Source organism: Anser brachyrhynchus, assembly GCF_964034855.1.
Source record: "Anser brachyrhynchus genome assembly, chromosome: 17".
NCBI lineage: Eukaryota > Metazoa > Chordata > Aves > Anseriformes > Anatidae > Anser > Anser brachyrhynchus.
In genome coordinates this window covers 11,318,108-11,337,794 of record NC_137710.1, presented here as the reverse complement: position 1 = coordinate 11,337,794, position 19,687 = coordinate 11,318,108, and the positions used below count along the sequence as shown (strand labels likewise).

Sequence of the window (19,687 nt, the reverse complement as noted above, 5' to 3'; positions counted from 1 at the left end):
CCGCCGCCTTCCCGGCAACCCCCGCGCGGGGGCGCGCGAGGCGCGCGGTGCCCGGGGCTGTGAGGGGGCGGCGGGGGGCACAGGGCGGGGCGGCCCGCTGAGCCTGCTGAGGGCTAATTAGCTAATTTTTATAAAGCAGGCTCAGCTCTCTGGGCTGTGTCCCTTCTGTCCCCCGGGCTGGTGCTTTTTTACCTCATTAACGTGAGCCCAGCCCTCCTATGAGGGCTTCTGTCCCTTGCTGCCTCACAGAATTAAGCTCCAGTACTAATACAAGCTCCAGCATTAATATTCTTATAAGTTCCAGCGTTAACACCTCACGGTACTGAGCTCCTTAGGCTCTGGCTGTGGAGACCTGTGAGGCTGGGGTGCGCCCTGTGTCGTGCTGCCTGCACCTGCTGAGCACCGAGGAGCCGTGGCAGGGCTGCGAGCGCGGCCTCATTGCTAATTCAGAGTGGAAACATCTCCTCTAAGGGCCTTAATTCTAGACAAAGAACACGGTGATAAAGCCGGTGGAAATCCTGTCCTGGGTGATAAACTTCTGCCCTCTGAAACGGATGCCCGCTGCATCTCTGTCTGTCATCTCTCTCCTTCGCCTGTGCTCACGCTTTCAGTCATGTTTTCCTGAGAACTGCAGAGTACGAGTTGCCTCAAGAGAAAGAAGCACAAAGTCCAGTACGGGCTGTGTAAAAAGAGACCTTTTCTGGTGAGACTGTGAAGAAAGGGACTGGGAGATCTGTCAGCTTCTGGTGCTGATGTGCGTAGAAGCATTTTCTTGGGAGAGACTGCGCTGGATGGATTTTTGCCATGTTGCTTTGTGCTTTAATATCCGTGACAGGGATCTAACCATCAGCTGTTCCACTCGTCAGTGCAGCGAGCTCCTTGGTGATAAGCTATTCTCACACTTTTGAGTGATACCAAAGAGATGAGCCTGTGAACGTGGCCGTGTTTGCTCTGGGGAGTGAGGCCCTGGGCGAGCCTCCCAGCACGGCTGCTACCTCCATGGTCTGGTGGCGTTCCGCTTCCTGCCCTCTGACGGGGTTCATCGTGCCCTCCCTCGTTTCCCTCCTTTTGCAGAGGTGCAGCTGGGTCCCTGACAGGCAGCCCATGTGAGTGCACTCTGCCCTGTAATCCAATAGGACGTGTGCACTGTGCGTGCTCCTGGCTCGGCGCTATGGACAGCGAAAGCCTCGGTTTTCGGTCCAGAAAGCTGATTAGGAGAGACACAGCGCAAAGAGAGAGCAGTGTTGTGAGAGAACCCTGCCCTGCCTCGTTTCATGTAGGACGTTGCCTTTAGTTCCCTGTCGTTGGTTTGGATGATGCACAGAGCAGCCCTGAGCCTCCACGGCTCCCTGTACAGTCAGCGCTCGTGTAGCACCAGCTGTGTGACTCCAGTCAGGCTTTGCGGTGTGCTGAGCTGACAGCACAGGACTTAAAAGGTTGCAACACCTTCACATTTGTTTTCTTACCTCCTCGCCCCATCCTCTGCAAGATTTGCTGTATCGATTTGTGTCAGTGATTCAAGAGACTGTCACAAGTGGCGGTGAGTTATACAGTCAAGGTGGAAAAGAACTGTCTCCTAAGAAAAGATCTGACAGAGAAAAATTCAGAAAATGCAATTTGAATTAAAGAGTGGGTCAAGACACCTGCCAAGAGGGAGGATGGATGTCTCTCCTGCAGACCTGGAGAGGCAATATGGCCTTGGAACAGCTTATGAAATAGGAACTATGAAGGACAGAGTGTACCAGGACAGGGGGAAATAACGTTGCACTCTCTATATGCATTAGAGACAATTTATAAAGCAATTTGAGAGCTTTGTATAGAAGATGCTTTATCAGTGCATAAAGAATAATCGTTTCATCAATGATTGTCCGACAACGTGGGGAATTTGCTAAACTCCCGGGCTGAATTTCTCCGGCCTTGGTCTGCATATTGATTTTATTTCAAGAATAATAGAGTAAATGCTGTAAATGGCTGGTATTGATGTGTTGTGAAGAGCAGGACAAAGTATGTTTTGGAGCTGTGTGGGTCGTATGTTGCCTTCACTGCTCAGCTACTTCAGAGGCCTCAAAGATTCACCAGTGAGACTTCCTTCCCTCCGTACCCCGTAGCTGTTCTAAGGCTGCCTGTCTTGAATCTGGCCCTGGGCAGAGATGAACAGCTGAGAAAGAGACTCTGGGCTGACTGTGCGTTCTGTCCACACACCCTTACACTAAGTAATGGAACAGTTACAGTCACTGTGTCAAGCAAGAGCAGGTGTGTGAGCCCGCTGGTTGGGGTGTTCTGTATCCAGCTGCCCCTCCAGCGAACGTTGCTTTAGATAAGTGACCACCCGGAGGGGCTGAGGCAAATCCCCTGCTGAACCCCCAGTACCCAGATCACAGCAGCTTCATGGGCTGTCGCAGAGCCGGCCTCGAGCAGCGGATGCATATTCGGAAGGTGAGTTTTGGTAACAGAAGCCTAATTCTCTCTTGGCGTAGCGTGAGGAAGCTAAACGCCTCGCCGGGGCTGAGAGCTGCTCTGAGCAGCCAAATGCCCTAAAAACCTGTCAGAAATAGTCGAGTGGGTTTTGAGCCCACCAGCCCTTCCTTGGCTGGCCTGAGATGCGGAGTGGGGCTGGAAAATGGGTGCAGTTACATCTGCTGCGGGAATGGAGCTCTGGCCTCTGGGGTGGCTCCGCTCCGGAGGCGCTGCGCCTGTCCACTCCCACGGGGCTGGCCTTTGAGTGCTGGGCTGTGCGGCCTGCCGTGTCCCTGCAGCTCGGTGCCCAGCAGCCCACGCCTCAAGGAAGGTGCTCAAACAAATCCTTATGCTTTTAGGCTGGATGCTGGGGGGTACAGGAGGGATGCTGAGGTCATTTTCCAAGCTCACCTCTGTCATGTGCGGTAGTATGCACGTGGAGGGGTTGTTCCCAAACAGGCCTGGTTGTTATTACCATTTTCATTCATGACTTGACATTTTACTTGAAGATCTACGCCTTCATCTTGGATTTACACAGCATTCGTAATCTCCAGATTATGGGTTAGATCACATTTGTATTGTGTACAATTAATTGTGCTAATAAGCTGCAATAAACATGGTGATTAATGCACACCTTCTGTTGTATGCAGCCAGCTCTTAGAATTTCTAAGTATTTTCTATAATTAAAATTGCCAGCAAATGTGTTCAGTGAAAACAGAGATCGGTTACTGAATCTTTGCACTCTTTTTAGGCAGGAGGTTTGCATTTTGTAAATGAATAAACTGAGGTACAAAGGGATTACGCAAATTGTTCAGAGTAAGTAGCTGTCAGACTGGAGATTTGGAGCAAGGGCATCGTGTGAGTAGAGGGAACCAGCATATTAGAGCATATTGTGTTGGAGCATCAGTCCTGTATGTTGCTTGCGCATGATTCAGCCAAGTAATTACATTCTGGGGTAAAATTAGGCTGCGTTGCTTCTCCATCCTCGTGATAGCACAATTTGATCTTCCTCGAATAGCCCAAGCCATGATTTTGCTTCCCCCTGGAAGCACTGAACTAAATTTGCCATCAGGTGTGGCACCAGAGTGACAGCTATGGTTTGTTGCACTGGGTGCACACTGCGTCCCCAGATAACCCCGCAGCTGCACATCCACAACAATCTGGCTAAAATTAAAACTGCTTCTTAAATTCTCTGTCCGATGTCGCCCGAAGCTTTTTGTTCAGTTTGTCTCCACAAGGTCACCGAGACAGAAGAGTGCGGTCTCCAAGCACGTTGGCCTGGAGCCTTTCACGCAGATGCTTTCAGTTAACGCAGGGGACGCCCTCCCTCTCCCTTTGGTCCCTTCCTTCCCACTCCCTCATTTTCTGCACCTCTCTACGCCCCCCTTTTTTAGCTCAGGAGCCCTCAGATCAATATACTTTAGAATAAAATCTATCCTTTTTTATTATCTTAACACATAATCACTAACTATAGAGTTTCTTATGTGTTAAGCATTAGAACCTTCCTTAGCTGAAGTAGGATGTGTTATTGTGATTCTTTTTTTTCTTTTTTCTTCTTCCAGAACTGTCCTGAGAGCACTTTCCCCTGTGCTTCCTCGTGCTCAGGGCAGAGCTGAGGGCAGCTCCGAATTGCTGGGGCCTGGGTACCCTGGTCTTGCAAAGCCACGAGTTTGCGGTTTGAAGCAAATTCTATTTCTGCATATTTCAGCAGCTTGCAGCGTGATCTTAGACTACTTCCTTTAGGAAGGTCAAACTATTAAATTCACTTTTTTTTTTTTTGAATAGCCAAGAGCAGGAATATTCTGTTCAGGTTAATAGTGACCGCGTGTGCTGAGAAGCTGGCCCTAAACTTCTGAGCTTCGTTTTCTCAAGCTCTGCAATGGGAATAATTGCAAATACTTTGCTGGCAGATATTAAAAATCAGTAAAAAGCTTACTTGAATGTTGTTGATTATCAAACAGAGTAAAACTGCTTCTATCTGTGAAATCTGTAGGCAGCACGCTCCTCGTGTGCAGCAGGTTGCTGCAAGAAGCAAACAGCTGCTTCCGAACTCGTTAAGGCGAAACCTAGAATATTTGTTCCGATAGTTTGGGATTCTCTTCTCCCTTCCCTTTCTGCATTAGGGAGCGCCGAGTGAGCCACCTAAGTTGCTGTGTGATCTGCGGTGTGGAAAAAAACCCAACCCATACTTAATGCCTCCTTAGCGGGGATGTTAAGATGGATTAATTATTCTTTGTTCTGGTCTCTGAAGATAAAGGGTAATTGCTCTTAATTAGGAGTAATTGAGAAATTGCTCCTTCACAGAGAGCCCAATAGCATTAGCGGGATTTGAGCTTCTTGCCACCTGTAGGGAGGAGTATGCCATCCCAGAAGTTATAGCAAAGGCTGCTCTAAGCCTACGAATGGCCTCAGAGGGTTTTCTCAGCCTGCGCTTGAGAGCAGTGTTTTCAGCTATAACAGGTCTTGGAGCATGCAAGCGAGGCAGGGCGCGTTGTCTTGTTCCGCACTGAATGGTGCTTCAGCGGAAGATGCAATCTGCGAGGCAGGTTGTCATTGTTGATGCTGCGAGACTTTTCCTCGGGAAGCTTCCAGGAACAAACGCCCCTCAGCTTACCTGTCTGGGAAGGAAGCTTTAGGAGAAAAGCAAACAAAAGCCTACACCTCTTTAGGAAGCAGCGCTTCATCTGTGGGGCAGCAAGAAGGCAGAGGTGCCTGCCAAAAGTGGAGACCATGTTCAGATATTAGAGTTAAGGTGAGAAAGAAGAATTACGATTTTTCCAAGGACAGAACAGGTCTTTGCGCTCTGCTTTTTCTTTCCCCTCATTTCCTCTGTGCAGGTCAAGCCGTGGCCCTTTTTTGCAGTGAGATGCATCTGCTTCTGTCGCCGTGTACTGAACAACCCTTTTCTCTGCGTGGCTTTATGTTCAGCTCCAGCAGCCTCGAGCAGCATAGGAGCAGAGATGTCAGCCGCAGAGCACTTGTCTCCGTAATGAGGGAGACGAAGGAAAACACTTCCCTGCACGCCCATCGCTCAGCAGCAGCGGTGCTGAGCGTGAGGACAGGCCTCCTGGAGCAGCCTTGCATAACCCATGGCCGCTGCGTGGCTCCAGCAAGGCAGCAGCAGCGTGTGATGGAGGAGAGGAGCTGCGGGGAGCTGCTCAGAGGGGCAGGGCTGGGGAGCTTCAGGGTCTCGGCGTGGACTGGTGTCAGCTCGGAGCAAAGAGCGTGCCAGTCACTGACTGCTTGGGGCGCACGGATCTGAGTTCTTTGCCTGACCCAGCCTGACAGCGCCCTCCCCACCCGTCTGTTCTAGCCGCCATCCACGTTTAGCTGCAGCATCCCACTGCCCGGCACAGCCAGCGGAAGCCCCTCGGAAGCAGAGCGAGGCGCAGCGCACGAGTGCAGCTTTGGGTGGGGGAGAATCAGCAGCGACTCTTTTATTTCTGCTGTGCTGAGTGGGGCTGCTCGCAGAGACCAGTGAGTGCAAACAGGTCTCTGGAGGCCACGGCTGCTCTAGACTGCAGAAGACAAAAAGCACCAGAAGCATCTGACCTATTTTGGGAGGCTTGCTGGGGCTTTTTGTTTTTATCTTATCTTATTTTTAAAAGATGAGTTTGCACCTGAGTTAGAGGCTGTAAATATTTGTCGCTTTTCCTAACTATGCACACTGTGAAGACAGAAACAAACTAAAAAAATACCTTGCTGCATTTGCTAGGCTGATTCCACCAGCTGCCCTGAGGGCACGGGAGTTTGAGCTGGCTCTTGAGATGACTTCTGCCTGCTGCTGGTTGGTCCCAAGCTCCTGGTGGTGCACGTAGCAGCCTTCTTGGAGCGCCTGATGCAGTGAGATGAGCTGGGGACAACTGACCGAGGGCACGTCCCTCAGGCCACCTCAGTAAAATTCCACAGTGCACGTGCTGGAACCCAAGCAGTTGTTGTTACGCGACCTTTTCTGTCCCTGTTTCATACCTGTGATGCTTAAAAGATCATGTTTATCCTGCTGTAACAGTAGCGACTTAATTAGAGCTGAATTTGGTCCTACCGCCTCTGAACATGAGCAGCTTCCATCAAGTCATCTAAAGGATCAGATCTAGTTTCTTCTTTCTCTCAGCATTGGTGGCATCTGGTTTCATTTTCCATCTTTCCTGAGGGAGCTCACTTTTCCCCCCATTTCAGCATGTGCCTGCTGTATGTCAGCAGCCAGGGCTGCCGGTGTCTCAGAGCCGAGCCAGGCAGCGCTCTGCCAGCCAGCAAAGTTCAAGATTGTGGGGGCAGAACGTGGGATGCTTCAAGGAGTGGTGTCGTGGGCTGCGTAGCTTAAAACCGGTATGTGCTTACAGGTCACGAAACTAAGCCACAGCCAGTTAAATGTGTGTGTCCCCACGCAGGGTGTGTAGAGGCAGCAAAATTTGCATCCTGCAGTGTCACAGGAGCCAGTGGTTTTGCACCGCCTGGCTCCTCTTCCCTGGCACCCTAAGGGGCACCTGGGGACTTCCCAGGGTAAGTGACAGGGTGGGCGCTGCTGGTGGAGTAGCAAGGCTAGCAGAGGACGTGGTATGCCCAGCAAAACTTCTGCATGTCCACCACTCTCCGCATGGCCTCACTATTTATAGCTAAATGCGCCTGTGGGAGAAATTCTCTACATCTTGTGAACGGTCTTCACTTTCGATTCTTTAACTCGTCCCTGCTCCATCTCTTTCCCCACCCTAGCTGCATGGCCAGACTAAAACTCCCTCAGCTTTGTACATGGCAATCAGAGGGACAGTTAAGTAGTAATCGTGAAGTGTTTCTGAAGATGTAGGATTTAAATAAACAAACCAAACCCATGAGGGGATGATTTCAAGTGCTTGGTAGATTCCTCTAGAGCATGCTTCCAATTGCAGCTCTCAGCATTTTGGTATGCATTGCTCCCTATCTATATGCATGTACAGACCTATTGCGTAGAATTGCAGCTACACTTTCTATTATATAATCTGCATTGTAAGGTTATCGGCATCTGACTCAGATCCCAGATGTTAACGAAAGCATTTTAACATAATTTAATTAATTTACTTAAATTATACATACTGAGCTTTTTTTAGTTTGGGGACTTGCTGGCTGCAGGTGTTTCTCTGTAAGCGTGGGGGCAAGAAATCTAATTAGTCTTTTGCTAGTCTGTGAGTAGCAGCGACTGATGGTGTCACCTTCTGTTGAAGCTCGTTTTTCAATAAAATTGCAGGAGTTTATAACATGGATCCGGAGCTCCTGCTCCCATTCACATTCCCTCCTACTCTACCCTATATTCTCCGACAGCAGGATACCATAGTGACAAACACAGCAAACATTCCATGTGAGGCACATACTAAATCTCCAGCTCCGTTCTTCAGGAAGCCTTTCACACATCACGGCTTTATACAGGAGATGATATTCGGAGGACAGGATACAAGTAATTTTAGATTAAGTAATGGACTTAAGGACTTCATATCCAAGCAGACTGTCTTTCTGGCTGTCAGAGCTGTGTAACTGTGTCACCAATATCCAGTCTGATGTTTTCTTTATTATTATTCATAAGCTCCCATTCCAAACAGCAATCAAACTCTTCAGGCTGCGCCGTCTTGGGGATTATCACACTTGCAGAGCGGTTAAAGTCACTTCGCCTCGAGTCTTCTGCCTCTGAAAAGTGCCCAAGGCTAATCGCTGCGAAATGTGACGCCTGTCATGTCTCCTCGTTCAAGTGCGTGCGGCGGGCCTGTCATTCCCTAAAAGCCTTTACATCTGTTATTACACGGTAATCCTCGTGCATCGGGCTTCCAAACCAGCAGTCGGTGGGGCCCGGCAAGGTATGGCTCAGCCTTGCTTTGCATAACTCCCACAATGCAAGGCTCTCCCTCCTGGAATCATTAATAAGCAATAAGAATATTATATAAGCTGGCGTCTTTTTTTAAACCATGATAATTTCAAATGCTATTATAATTAGGACAAAGATGAGAGTTTGAGCCGGGGGAGGAAACAGACAAAGGATTAAGCTGATCTCCACCATGATGTTGGAAGGTTTCTTTGTCTGTTATATGCTAGTTTGGACACTAATGGGTACACTTCAGCCCCATGAAGAGGAAAACAGACAATTTATTTAAAAGTATTAATCCTTTTCATCCTGAAATGTTATCTATTGCCATAAATAGGATCAGAGCTTTCTAGTCCACTTATATTCTGATCAACTGACCCTGCAGTAAGAGCCTGAAAAGCAGTGTATGTTTGTGTTGTATCCTGATGCTTTTCAGCTCGTTGGTGGGTTGGGTAAAGCGGACAAAAATGTTGTGTTGCTGGGAGTCTCTTTGCTTAAGGCAGTGACTGCTGGCTGCAACCACAGGGCAATGGCATGGCAAGAGACGTGGCCTCCCAGGTAGCGGGTCCCAAGCCACGGCAGATCAGACGTGATGTTTCCACGCAGAAAAGTTCAATGTCTGGGTTGAGGAGGCAGGATTTGCCGCGAAGGGAAACCAAGTGAAGGTGTGGGTAATAGATGTAACTAATAGGGCCGCTTACTCTGGAATAGGGAAGATTTTAAAAGTCACTTGTCAAAATCATTTTCCCTCTAATGCTGCAGCAGCCCTCGGATATGAGCATGTTCCTGATGTTCCCCCTCACTCACATGCACGAACACGGGGAGGCAGGCGGGAGGAGGCAGCTGCACTGACACACTATGGGGTTTGCAAGAACATGATGGCAATTTAGCAGAACGATTAAAAGATTGCAAACATTTATTAATAGCTTTGCTGCTGCAGCAGCTCTGCCGGAGAAGCCTTGCTTCCTCAGGGATGCTCTTACCTCCTGCCCCTTCCTTTCCACAGCTTTAGAAATTGAAAAGTCATTTTTGGACTCATTTGCAATGCAAAGCTGTAGCTACACCCCAGCAGTCCAGGCCACTTTATCCCACTACCTGGGAAGGGGCAGGGGGAACCTGAGTGTGAGAAAGAAGTTACGCAGAGCAAAAAGAAAGGGATTTTTGTTTTCAGCTATTGCTTGGCCTTTTTTCCTCCCTGTGCTCCTCTCTTCGTCTCCTTGGTCTTCTTCAGCCACTCCTTTTCTTCCCCTCGGGTCAGAGTGACTTTCTGTTGCTGGCACTGGGTTGAGATGTGGGTCTGCAATGTCTTTTTGACGCTTTGTGACAAAATGAGTGGAAGACAGTATAAAAGCAGTATTGGAGCAGATCTGGTCAAAGTTCTGCAGAGCGACCAACAAATCCCCTAAGAGTAGAGTAAGATTGGGTCTTTTGCAATTCTCATGACTATTGTTGTCTCCTCAGATTTTGTTTTACTTTTAACATTGGGGAAGGGGAGAAGGTGAAGGTTCAATAGTAGGTAAAAAAAAGAAAATAAGAAAAGGGCGATGGGCTGAACAAGAAATCACCTTATACTTCATGGCTGATCCTGCCGGACTGCAGTGAGCACTGTAAATGAGCTGGGCACTAACGATGTTTGAGTGCGCAGTATCTGAGACATTTTTATCCCGCAGAGCAGATGATGGTGACTGACTGGTGGAAGTTTGCAGCAGGAGAATATTTATCCTACGCATATGGTGACCTCCTCCATATTCCCATCCCCAGTGAAATAATCTGTTTCTTGCACTTTTTTTTTTTTTAAACTGGATCCTACTAAAATGTACGGACAGCCTAAAAGGAATATATATATTTCTTTCTGCTAAGCAAAGCTGACGGTAGACATGAATGCTTGTGTTCCTGTCATTATCTAAAATCCTGCTTGGAATCGGGTAGGACGGCAGCGCCTCAACCACAGCCGTTCCTGTACCATGGCCACAGGAGAAAAAATACACTGGGTAAAGAGTGCAGGAAAGTGTCCTGCATTATTCTTACCTGAGCCTAGCATGCTCCGTTTCCATAGTTTTGTCTGTTACAGCGTGCGCTAGGTTGATTTGACTCTTTTTGAATTGTTTCCCCCATTTCTTCAAGTTTGCAGTTAAAACATTGCCTCCATCAGTTTCCAAGTGTTATGTCCAATTTAGAACTTGACTAGGATGAATTTGTGTCCTTTGTAAGGCATGGAGCTCAGGAAAAGGATCTGATTCCCTCTGCCCACTTCTGTATGCAGTGCTCTTCGTGGGTTGACCTGTGAAACCACACAACCTGAGAGAGAAGTGCAAGCCCCACAGAAATCTTGCCTGCTTGGGATGTTTAATGAAAGCCTATGTGAATTTCTGTAGAGCTTGGCAGGCAGCCTCTACAGCCTTAAAAAGGCCTGCTTTTGTAGAGAATGTATATAATACTTTGTATAATCCCAGACTAAAAGCCAGAGTACCTACCTGCAATTGTAGTTAATGCCCTGGATTCATTTGGACTAACTGCTTCCTTCAATTTGTTTCTTTAGGGGCTGGACTTCCCTTGCTCAGAATAGCCCAGGAATGACGAAAGAGGATTAAACAGACCTGGATGTTGGAGAGGTACCTGGTCTCAGGTGAGATGGAATTCTATATTCTATATACGATCCCTCAAACGCCAGTTTAACAGAAGAAACTGATTTCAGAGATACTTTCTATCTCATTTCTTGTTTGAAGATTGAAAATCGCAGATCTTTTCAGTTAGTAGCAGCTATATATCTTCAGTTGCCCTGTCAAAGTTCTCATCCTTTCCTGGAGGTAGCTATTTTATTGGCATTGGTTTCGGTATCTGTAATTTCCAAGTTCAGTGTGTGTGATAACAAAAGGATGCCTTGCAGTCTTGGGACAACTGGGACAGCTGTTGGTGTTTGTTTTTTTTTTTTATTTTTTATTTTTTTCTTGTCCTGAAAGGGTGTTTTGGAATGTGTTGGCCTTTACACATATTTAAAGAAAGAGATTGTATTTCTTCATCGTTTCCCCTGCTCCTGTCAAAATCTCAGCCCTCAATGATCCTCTTGCCTCCCATATACCTCATTATCTTGTTACTAACCTATTTTCTTTCTCATTAATTAAAAAAGTATATGTATGTTGTACTATTTAGGGTATGAGAACCACTGTCCTCTTTCTTGTGGAGTAGTCGGAGTGTAGCCTTTAGCACTGTTAGGTCAAATGCTCCCTCTGGGTACGCTGTCCATATCTCTGGAAGCAATTGGAATTGTGTCTTTGCAAATGAGTAAGAATTTGCTTTCTTATATATTGAGATACATCTGTAATCGTGTATCTTGGCCTGTCTATCTGCATTCAGGTGGCAAGTAACAGGACTACAACTATGGCCAAATAACCTGTATTAAGATTCAAATACAACAAAAGAGCAAAGTGTTAAGCATCTCAACTGATCAACAAATTTATTATACGATTAGTCTGCAGTTGTACCACCTTTGTGAGGCTTGGATTCCACATAAATGCTAAGGAATACGGTGACCAAAAGCAATGTGGCTAGTTCTTTTCTAACTGGAAAATGTAGAGACGAGAGAAGAGGTGGTGAGCCTGTCGCTTCTGCACAGTGAGAAGCCAGGAGGTGAGGATCTTCAGTTTTTATTCACTTATTTGGGAGCAAGGCAAGAGAAAATAAGTGTTCTTCTTTGTATCCTTGCTAGGAGACTGAGAAGAGGTAATAATGAGGAAAGGGAGAAGAGGGTAGAGGTGATAACAGAAAGGAAAATTGTCCTTTCTTGGTGCCAGGTACTAATAAATAACTTTCTAGTTGCTAAGGAAGATAGGAAGCAGAGTAGAGGACTTTTCAAGGTTTTGGTTCTTCTGTGGAGTAAGTGCCTTTGAAGAAATCTATTCAAAGATAAAATATTCCAAGAGAACATAAATATAGGAATGATGAGGCTGCACATGATGAACTTGTTAGTTTTAAAACTCTGTCAGAACAAAGTCATTAACAGAATGTGCTTCGTTGATTTGATGGTGGATTAAAAACTGGAGGGAAAATGGAAAAGCAGCTAATGTAAAACTGCGTCATCCTCTGCCTCCATTGAGACAACACTGCGTCACCTCTGCTGGTAGCAAAAAATCTGCCAGCCTTTGTCATCATTTTGTATCACAGCATGACCCGAAAGCAGATAGCATTCCCTCTGCTGTCACAAAGTGCAGCACCGGGGATCACTTGCAGGAGTCCAGTGACCACGTAGCTGGGGAATATTGCTCTTGTCACTACTACTGAACAGCGAAAAGCTGGGGGAGCTGAAATGTATTGCTCTTTTTGTGCTGTTTGTCTGGATCCTCATCAACCTTACCAATTTTCAGTTCTAATGAGAGCCATATGTGAGTTTTCCTTCTCAAGGTACTACTTGCAAAGGTTTGGCTTCAGCTCAACCGCAAGATATTCTTGCTTGCCTGACGTGTTTGTCCTCTCTCACTGTTGTCCAGAGTTTGCTTCCTCACCCAATGTCTGGGTGAGCCACAGGTCACAGCCATTAAAGGTAGTTTATGGAAAACATAACAGAATCACTTTGATCACATCATTGTTCTTCTTTGGCATCAACTTTGTATTGTCTTCCCTTCCTGATAATCTTTTTCTTCCTTTTAACTCAGTATTGGATTAAATGATTTTCTCCTACCATAGGTACTCACTCCCAAGCCCTCTAATCTCTGTCAATCACAGCAAATTTGGTACATTACAGATATCTTTTTGTCTTGGCTAGGACTTGTGCATTACTTGCTTACATGGATGTTTATACTAAAGTTCATGAAACATCCATCCTTATTGTCTTGGGCTTGAGAGAGGACAAGTTTCAGTACAGCTCCATTCGCCTCTGATGAAAGCCCACACGAACAAAGCAAATAACTGCTAGAATCTCTTTATCTGAGCACCTGGATATTTCTCACAGTGACTTTTCTTGTTAAGATTCCCATCTTCTTTCCTCTTAGGTAATACCTGGGTGTGCTTAGTAGCCAGGTAAGGGTCTAGCGTCTAGCTGCTGCACACATTCACTGAACAGATGTCAAACAGATCTTGGTAAGGCGAAGTTCATTACGAGTAGAATGAGAGATTCAGAGAGGTGCCCAACCATTTCCATAACAAACCAATTAGCGGGCTAGAAGCTCTGGTTGAGGACCAAGTGGCATGGATAACAGGATGGACAGAGGGGGCCGAAACGCCGGTGTCACTTTCTAAGTGCTCTTGATAGATTTTACATTATTCTTATTCACAAAGCGACGTGGCTTTTGGGTGCTTCTGAGTAATGAGTAGAGCCAGTTTGTTTAGTGTCCCTGTCCCCCAAGGCCACTGCCCTTTGAGAGAGAACAGCGTGTACCACTGCTTTTGGCAGCCACGCTCCCAACCTGACACAGGCGGTTTGGGGGGGCCACGTTGCCGGCTGAGCTGACTCATTCCGCCTCAGTGGCTCATTGAGGAGCTGCAGGGAGAAGCTATTTATAACCAGACCTTTCAGGTTCAGTGCAGCAGCATCTTCAGCAGGAGGAGGGGGACAGAAATGGGGAGGCACGTAAGACTTTTCCGATCCAAATGAATCTCCGCCCCAATATCGTCCCTAGAGCCTCACATCCACCGGCTGGCTTCAGCCAGCCCTTTTCCCCAAGCCTTTTGCTCAGCTGGCTGGGTGCTCTGGTCCCAGCGTAAGAGTCTGCTGATAACTCTTCAGCTCCTCAAAGAGCAGGGAGACAACTGTGAACATCATCAGAGTGAACGAAACACAAACTCCTTCTGCTGTAGCTATTAGACAAGCTGTTACTGATGTTGTCTGACCCGTGGCCGTAGCATTATCACCTTATCTTTTCTCTGTCCCAGTCCATGTTTGTCCCTGGCTTACCATCAAGACAAGCTCTTTTCATGGGTGTTTTCAAACAGTCTTCACGCTGCCAGCAAATCCCATTTAAACCTCCTGAGGTTTCTCTTATATATACAAGCTAACACTGTAATTTATAAAACTGTAGCTGTTTTTCTGATCTTGCCGTGGACTCATTACATCTTTAGGTGCTTCCATGACTCCATATGTGAAACAGAGATAATGATACCCCCCGGGTTAAGCACAGTGTGATCTGCAGCTATGAAACACCACCTAAGTGGTAATATTATTACCAAAGAGTCACAGAACAATAGGAAAGCGTACTACACAACAGTAGAGGACAGCAGGTGTAAAAGAAAATATTTACTACGAACACATACCTCTTTGTATCTAGGTTACTGTGGCCTTTTTCTTGAACCACATTAGCATACAGTAAAAATATTGGAATTTTGTGTTAAACTAAACTTCATGTTGCCTGTTCTCTTAATTGGTTTTTGAATTCAAAGGGGACCCTGTTGCATGCACGCTTACCTTGTTCTTGGTCTACATCTGCCCCGTTGTTAAACCAGTTTGTATCTGGAACTGGGTGGTGGTTAGAGGGCTCCTTGGCTCCTGTCATTCCATAGGCTTCTTCCCATAGCGTAAATGCTTCATATTTAGCTTCTCAGCTTCTCTTTTTCTTCCTTCTACCTCCTTCTTCCTACTCCTTTTTTTTGCTACGTAGATAACTGGCTTCTCAGTACACAACCAGTATACAGTTTGATGCATATAATGTCTCAGCGTCTCATCAAGGCCATTTGGTAGATCTGTAGCTTTCTTTGGCATTTTCTCTTTTGGCCGTCCTGCATCACTGAGCTATAGACCCGGAGGCATGCTAGCCTTTTTTTGCAGTGGGTTGTATTTATTATCTTCATACAGAAGCTGTACTATAAATAATTCTTGCCTTCGGTTTTGGCAACTATCTAAAGGGGAAGTCTACTCTGCATTAAACGAAATAGTGCTGTGACAGCCATTTCTTTCTCAAAGCCCAGTTATGAGACTGTAGAGACTTGTGGATGTGAGATGTTCCTTGTATGCTTCGTCTAAAAATTTGGACCGGAGGTGGCCTCTGCAGAGTAGCCCCAAGTCTCCCTAGCTGCCACCTTATTTTTCTGAATCTCAGTTTCGTTTTGGAAATGGTAGACCTATGGCTCTTGTGGTTGCAAATAAGCCTCTGAAACCTCATCAAAATGTAGCTGGTGCTGAGATGTTTGTAGTAGTCTTGAGAGAACAAGACCATGTTTCAGGGACATGAAGTGTCACTTTCATTATTTTTGAGTGGTAAACTAAGATGTGCAGTGATTATAAGAGTAATGTCAACTATGTTCCTTGTCTCTTTCTTCAGAAATTTTACACAGCAGATAAAATGGTTCTTAGAGCTCTTGGCTTATCCTTTCAGCGACTGCCTTGTCTTCCCTTTGGTGCCTTAGGCACCAGTGAGCTCACATACACTGTGTGAAGTGCAGCCAGCCCCCCTGCGTGCCACCGCCACCTCTCCTCTGCCCGAGGCTTACGACTGCCTTCAGCAGACCCCAGCAGGGGATCCCAAGGATGGGCACTACAGCTGGAGAGCACACAAGGAGATGTGTCCAGGTTTGGCTCCACAAACCCAGAAGTGAGAGGGCCAGGAAGGGAAACCAGGAGTGTGCATACATGTCAGAGGCTGGAAGGGATTTACCTCCCTGCATTTCCAATTGCTTGTTTTCTATCTGGGGAAAATCCCTTTTGACAGCCCAGGCAGTGAGCTTCTAATTCCTGTCTCCGGCTCATTTTTCACTTCAATCCCTCAGCGAACGGATTTTAATGCTTGATGGATTCAAACAAAATTATTTCCGTTCCTGTGGCTTTGCAAAAGCCTCTAGGGTGTGTGTGTGTGCGCAGGGGAGGAGGGATGGGGCTTGTTTTCGTTACACTCCAATAAGCCTCCTCTCCAGGGGAAATGTATTTCATTTCTTCATTTAGGGCTTTCTTGCTGATGATTCCTCCCATGCTGTCCTTCTGGCTGTTGGGTCATAGGACGACCTGTGAAAGATCTGCTGTTCCAAGGGGTCCTAATGCCACGTTCCAGATCAGTGTTTTTGCTGCAAATAGGGATGCAAGTAGTATGACCAAACCGTGCACCCAGGAATAGCACAGGAGTGGGGAACCACGGTGGGAAAACTTTCATCGTCCCCAGCTCTAGCTGGGAGTGAGGCAACTCCAAGGCTAAGAAGTGGGGTTAGAGACTGAAATGGTGTGCAGGTAGTCAGCAGTCTTTACCGTAGACATCTGGTTTGAACATGTGTACAGTGCATGCTGCTGCTGTTGTAATCAAGAAGTATTGCTTCTCATTACAATTTTGAGCCTCTCCTACTAGAAGAAATCACTGTAGGGAACTGTGCAATGGCTCTGCTTGCGTAATATTCAGTAGTCAGAATTTCAGCTGCTTGGCCACCACGTGTTGGGGAAGCTAAACTTAAAACGCTCAGTATCTATCTCATCCTTCTATCCAAGCCAAATCATCGCCATAGTGAAAACGAACAGAGCAATGGTTCTATGATACATGGTGTAATAAACACTTATAACCAGCATGCTGAAGGTCCTCAGTGTTTTCTGAAGGATGTACAGAGGTGTGTGAACTTGACAATGTCTCGCGATGTGTAAAACCGCTGCTGTTAGGGTGTGCGAAGCCCACTTGGTGATACCACGTCTAGATTAAGTTGTTTCAACTTATAACTGCTACCAAGATCTTTCTTCCTCAGTCAATAAAAGTCTTGTTCCTGGAGCTGGAAATGTATTGTGCGTTCCTTTTCAGTGTATGCTGACTTCTAGGACAACCTCGCGTGTCCACAGAGTCCTGTGAATACTTGGCTAGAGCTATTGATTTTCATCGTAGATGTGTGCTGCATCAGTCTCATAAAGCTGGTGGATCTGGGGATGTACAAGATGCAGCTTGCGGGTTTATTCCATTGTATATATCTTTATAAAATCCCAGTTCCTCTGACTTCAGCTTTTTTCAGCATAGGTACTCTAATTCTCATTATTTGTTTTATTAAATACATGTTCTACAGGTGAGATGCCCTATTCTGTTAGTGTGGTTTTAAAATTTCTTGCAAAACGGACCATTAGCTTATAAATACAATTATACATAAAGCATATTTTGAAATTTTAGTTGTAAATACAGTAACAGCATATCAGAAATTATTTACTTTATTTAGTTAACATATTCCTGCTTGTGATAGTATTTTTATTTCAAACTTGTCAATAATCCCCAAGCTTTTGATCCTGGAACAGTAAATTTAAGTGTTAATAAAATCATGGTAAGTCTGTAAGGTAGAAAAGAGCACTAATTTATGGACCAGTAGATATTGCCTAGCCCGAAAGCCTCAGCTAATTATTACACCTTTGATACAGGCAAGTCCTTTCTTACATATCTTTGGATTGTAAAAAATGACACCTAATTGACATTTTCTGGTGGCTTAAAAAGAAATTGACCTAGATATGAATAAAAAGAGAGTTTTAAAATTTCTGTCTAGTCTTTCTGCTGGAAACGTGGAGATTTTACTGCAGAATTAACTGATTCATTAACACTGTGCTTGGTCACCACAGAAAGGAAGCAGACAAATATTTGTAAATTTTATTTTATTTCTTAATACTCTCTTCTTTCAGCATTGTTCTGGATTTCTTGTGTTGTATTAGTAACACTTATTCATATTTTGGTTGAACATTCTCCTGAGTCCCCAGCGTTCCATTTGATAAAGGTGTGAGTTGTGAATTCAGTGGGTTACCCGTTGGATTGAGCAGCTGCAGATCAAGCTAATATAAAATACATATCAGCACACAACTACACCGGTTTTATCAGCAGCATTTATCAATAACCCCTAGCTTTTATTTTAATACTGGTTTCCACTGCGTTGCTGGAGTGAGGATAATGGAGACGAGAAGTTATCTATAATGGCAGAACGCCGTGTCAATACCACTGGGAGAGCATCGTGTTGGGTTGTTTTCTTTCCCTTGACTCTTTTACGTAGTCGGCGACTCTGAGAGCAATAAGCCTTGCCTGCATTGGAAAGGCTTAGAGATACATCTGGCGTCTTTCAGCTGGAAAATCGTTATCGAGCTTTTCCTTTTTCATGTACTAACTTTCCCATGTGTGCTGTCAGTTGCTCAAGTCTGCTATTTGTTGTGCCTTTGGCACAGTAAACAGTAGTCTTAGCCACTTAGATGTTTTTCAGTCTCCTATTTACTCAGATATCTCGTCTCTATAATCCTTTAATGGTGACAGGCTTATCGGTGTAATCTCAGAATTTTACCTGGGTATCTTTTGCTCTCTGTTTTTCATTTATTTATTTATATTGTGCATAGGACTGCTTCTAGCATCATACACTCTCGTGTCATTGTCCAACCTAATAAATGTTCCATTTCCTCCAAGCTGGTAGCATATTCATTTATCACTACGACACTGAGCTTTTTTCCTATGAACAGTTTACCTGAGGTAGAAGGCAACGATCTCGTCAGTGTTGTGCAAGCTCAGCTGCTGCTTGCCACATTTGGGAAACTGTCTGATCCATGACATTTGCATCTTCTCCCATGTGCCGAGTGTCTTCTTGGTCCATGCTGGTTGTCGTAGCGCGTTTGATTCTACACGATTTTGTCTTTGAGCTTAACATGCTTTCCTCGGATCTCTTTCCTGGTGTATTTTGTGTTTTCATTGTGTTTAGATCTGCCCTGTGCTTAATTCTAGACTGGATGATTGCCATAGATTGGTTCTTTGACCTTGTATCAGCCTTGAATATTTTGAGGGAAAACCAGTTGCCTAATAAAAGACCAGGCCATAATTTGAATTTTCAGCAAAAGTCCCCCAGGAGACACCCCTTAGTAATCTTTGAAACGGTAAAAATCAGTCTGACACACGTATTTCTTCAGTTTCACATCGTTTTCTTATATTTGCCTAAAAAACATTTTACGCTTCATTTTTCTGTGAAGTGCAATATCTCATAATGTAAACAGATTTTTAAGGGGTTTTCATGGCCAGAGTTGACTGGAACCTCTTAAGCATTTCAAAAGTTTCAAAATGATGAAAATTGAGCATTATGAAAAAATAAAGCTTCCTTTTGATTTGTCTCCCTTTTTACTGCCATACATGGCTTTTAGATAAACATGGGTTTCTAGCATATGCACAAGCAATTTAATATTTTCCCAGTTGCATTCTGTATTTTCAGACTTTCAGCTCTTCTGGGCACCTTCATGGCTTCTTCCTTTCCATTCAGGTTACACTCTCACATTCCTTACTTCTGATCCCATACGGCATTCGGTAATCCCTCTGCACTCAAACTGCTTAAAAAGTTATTCCTTATTAACGACACATTCCCAGCCAACTCTGCTTAACAGAATGAAGGCTTTTGCCATGGTTCTGTTCCTGAATCGGGGCTACTAAATCATGTAAAGTTATAGCTGCCGGGGCTGTGGCTTGGGAGGGAACACGCTCCAGGCACGGCCCTTACAGCAAGGGCACTGAGTGGGAA

General features: G+C 45.5%; 1 long non-coding RNA gene across 1 annotated transcript; it reads left to right on the top strand.

Annotated features, from left to right (window-relative positions):
• Positions 1-74: 74 nt before the first annotated feature.
• On the top strand, positions 75-8,410 carry LOC308179274. Its single transcript, XR_013940314.1, has 2 exons — positions 75-2,436; positions 4,020-8,410. It is a non-coding gene; the product is annotated as an uncharacterized lncRNA (long non-coding RNA).
• The last annotated feature ends 11,277 nt before the right edge of the window (positions 8,411-19,687 follow it).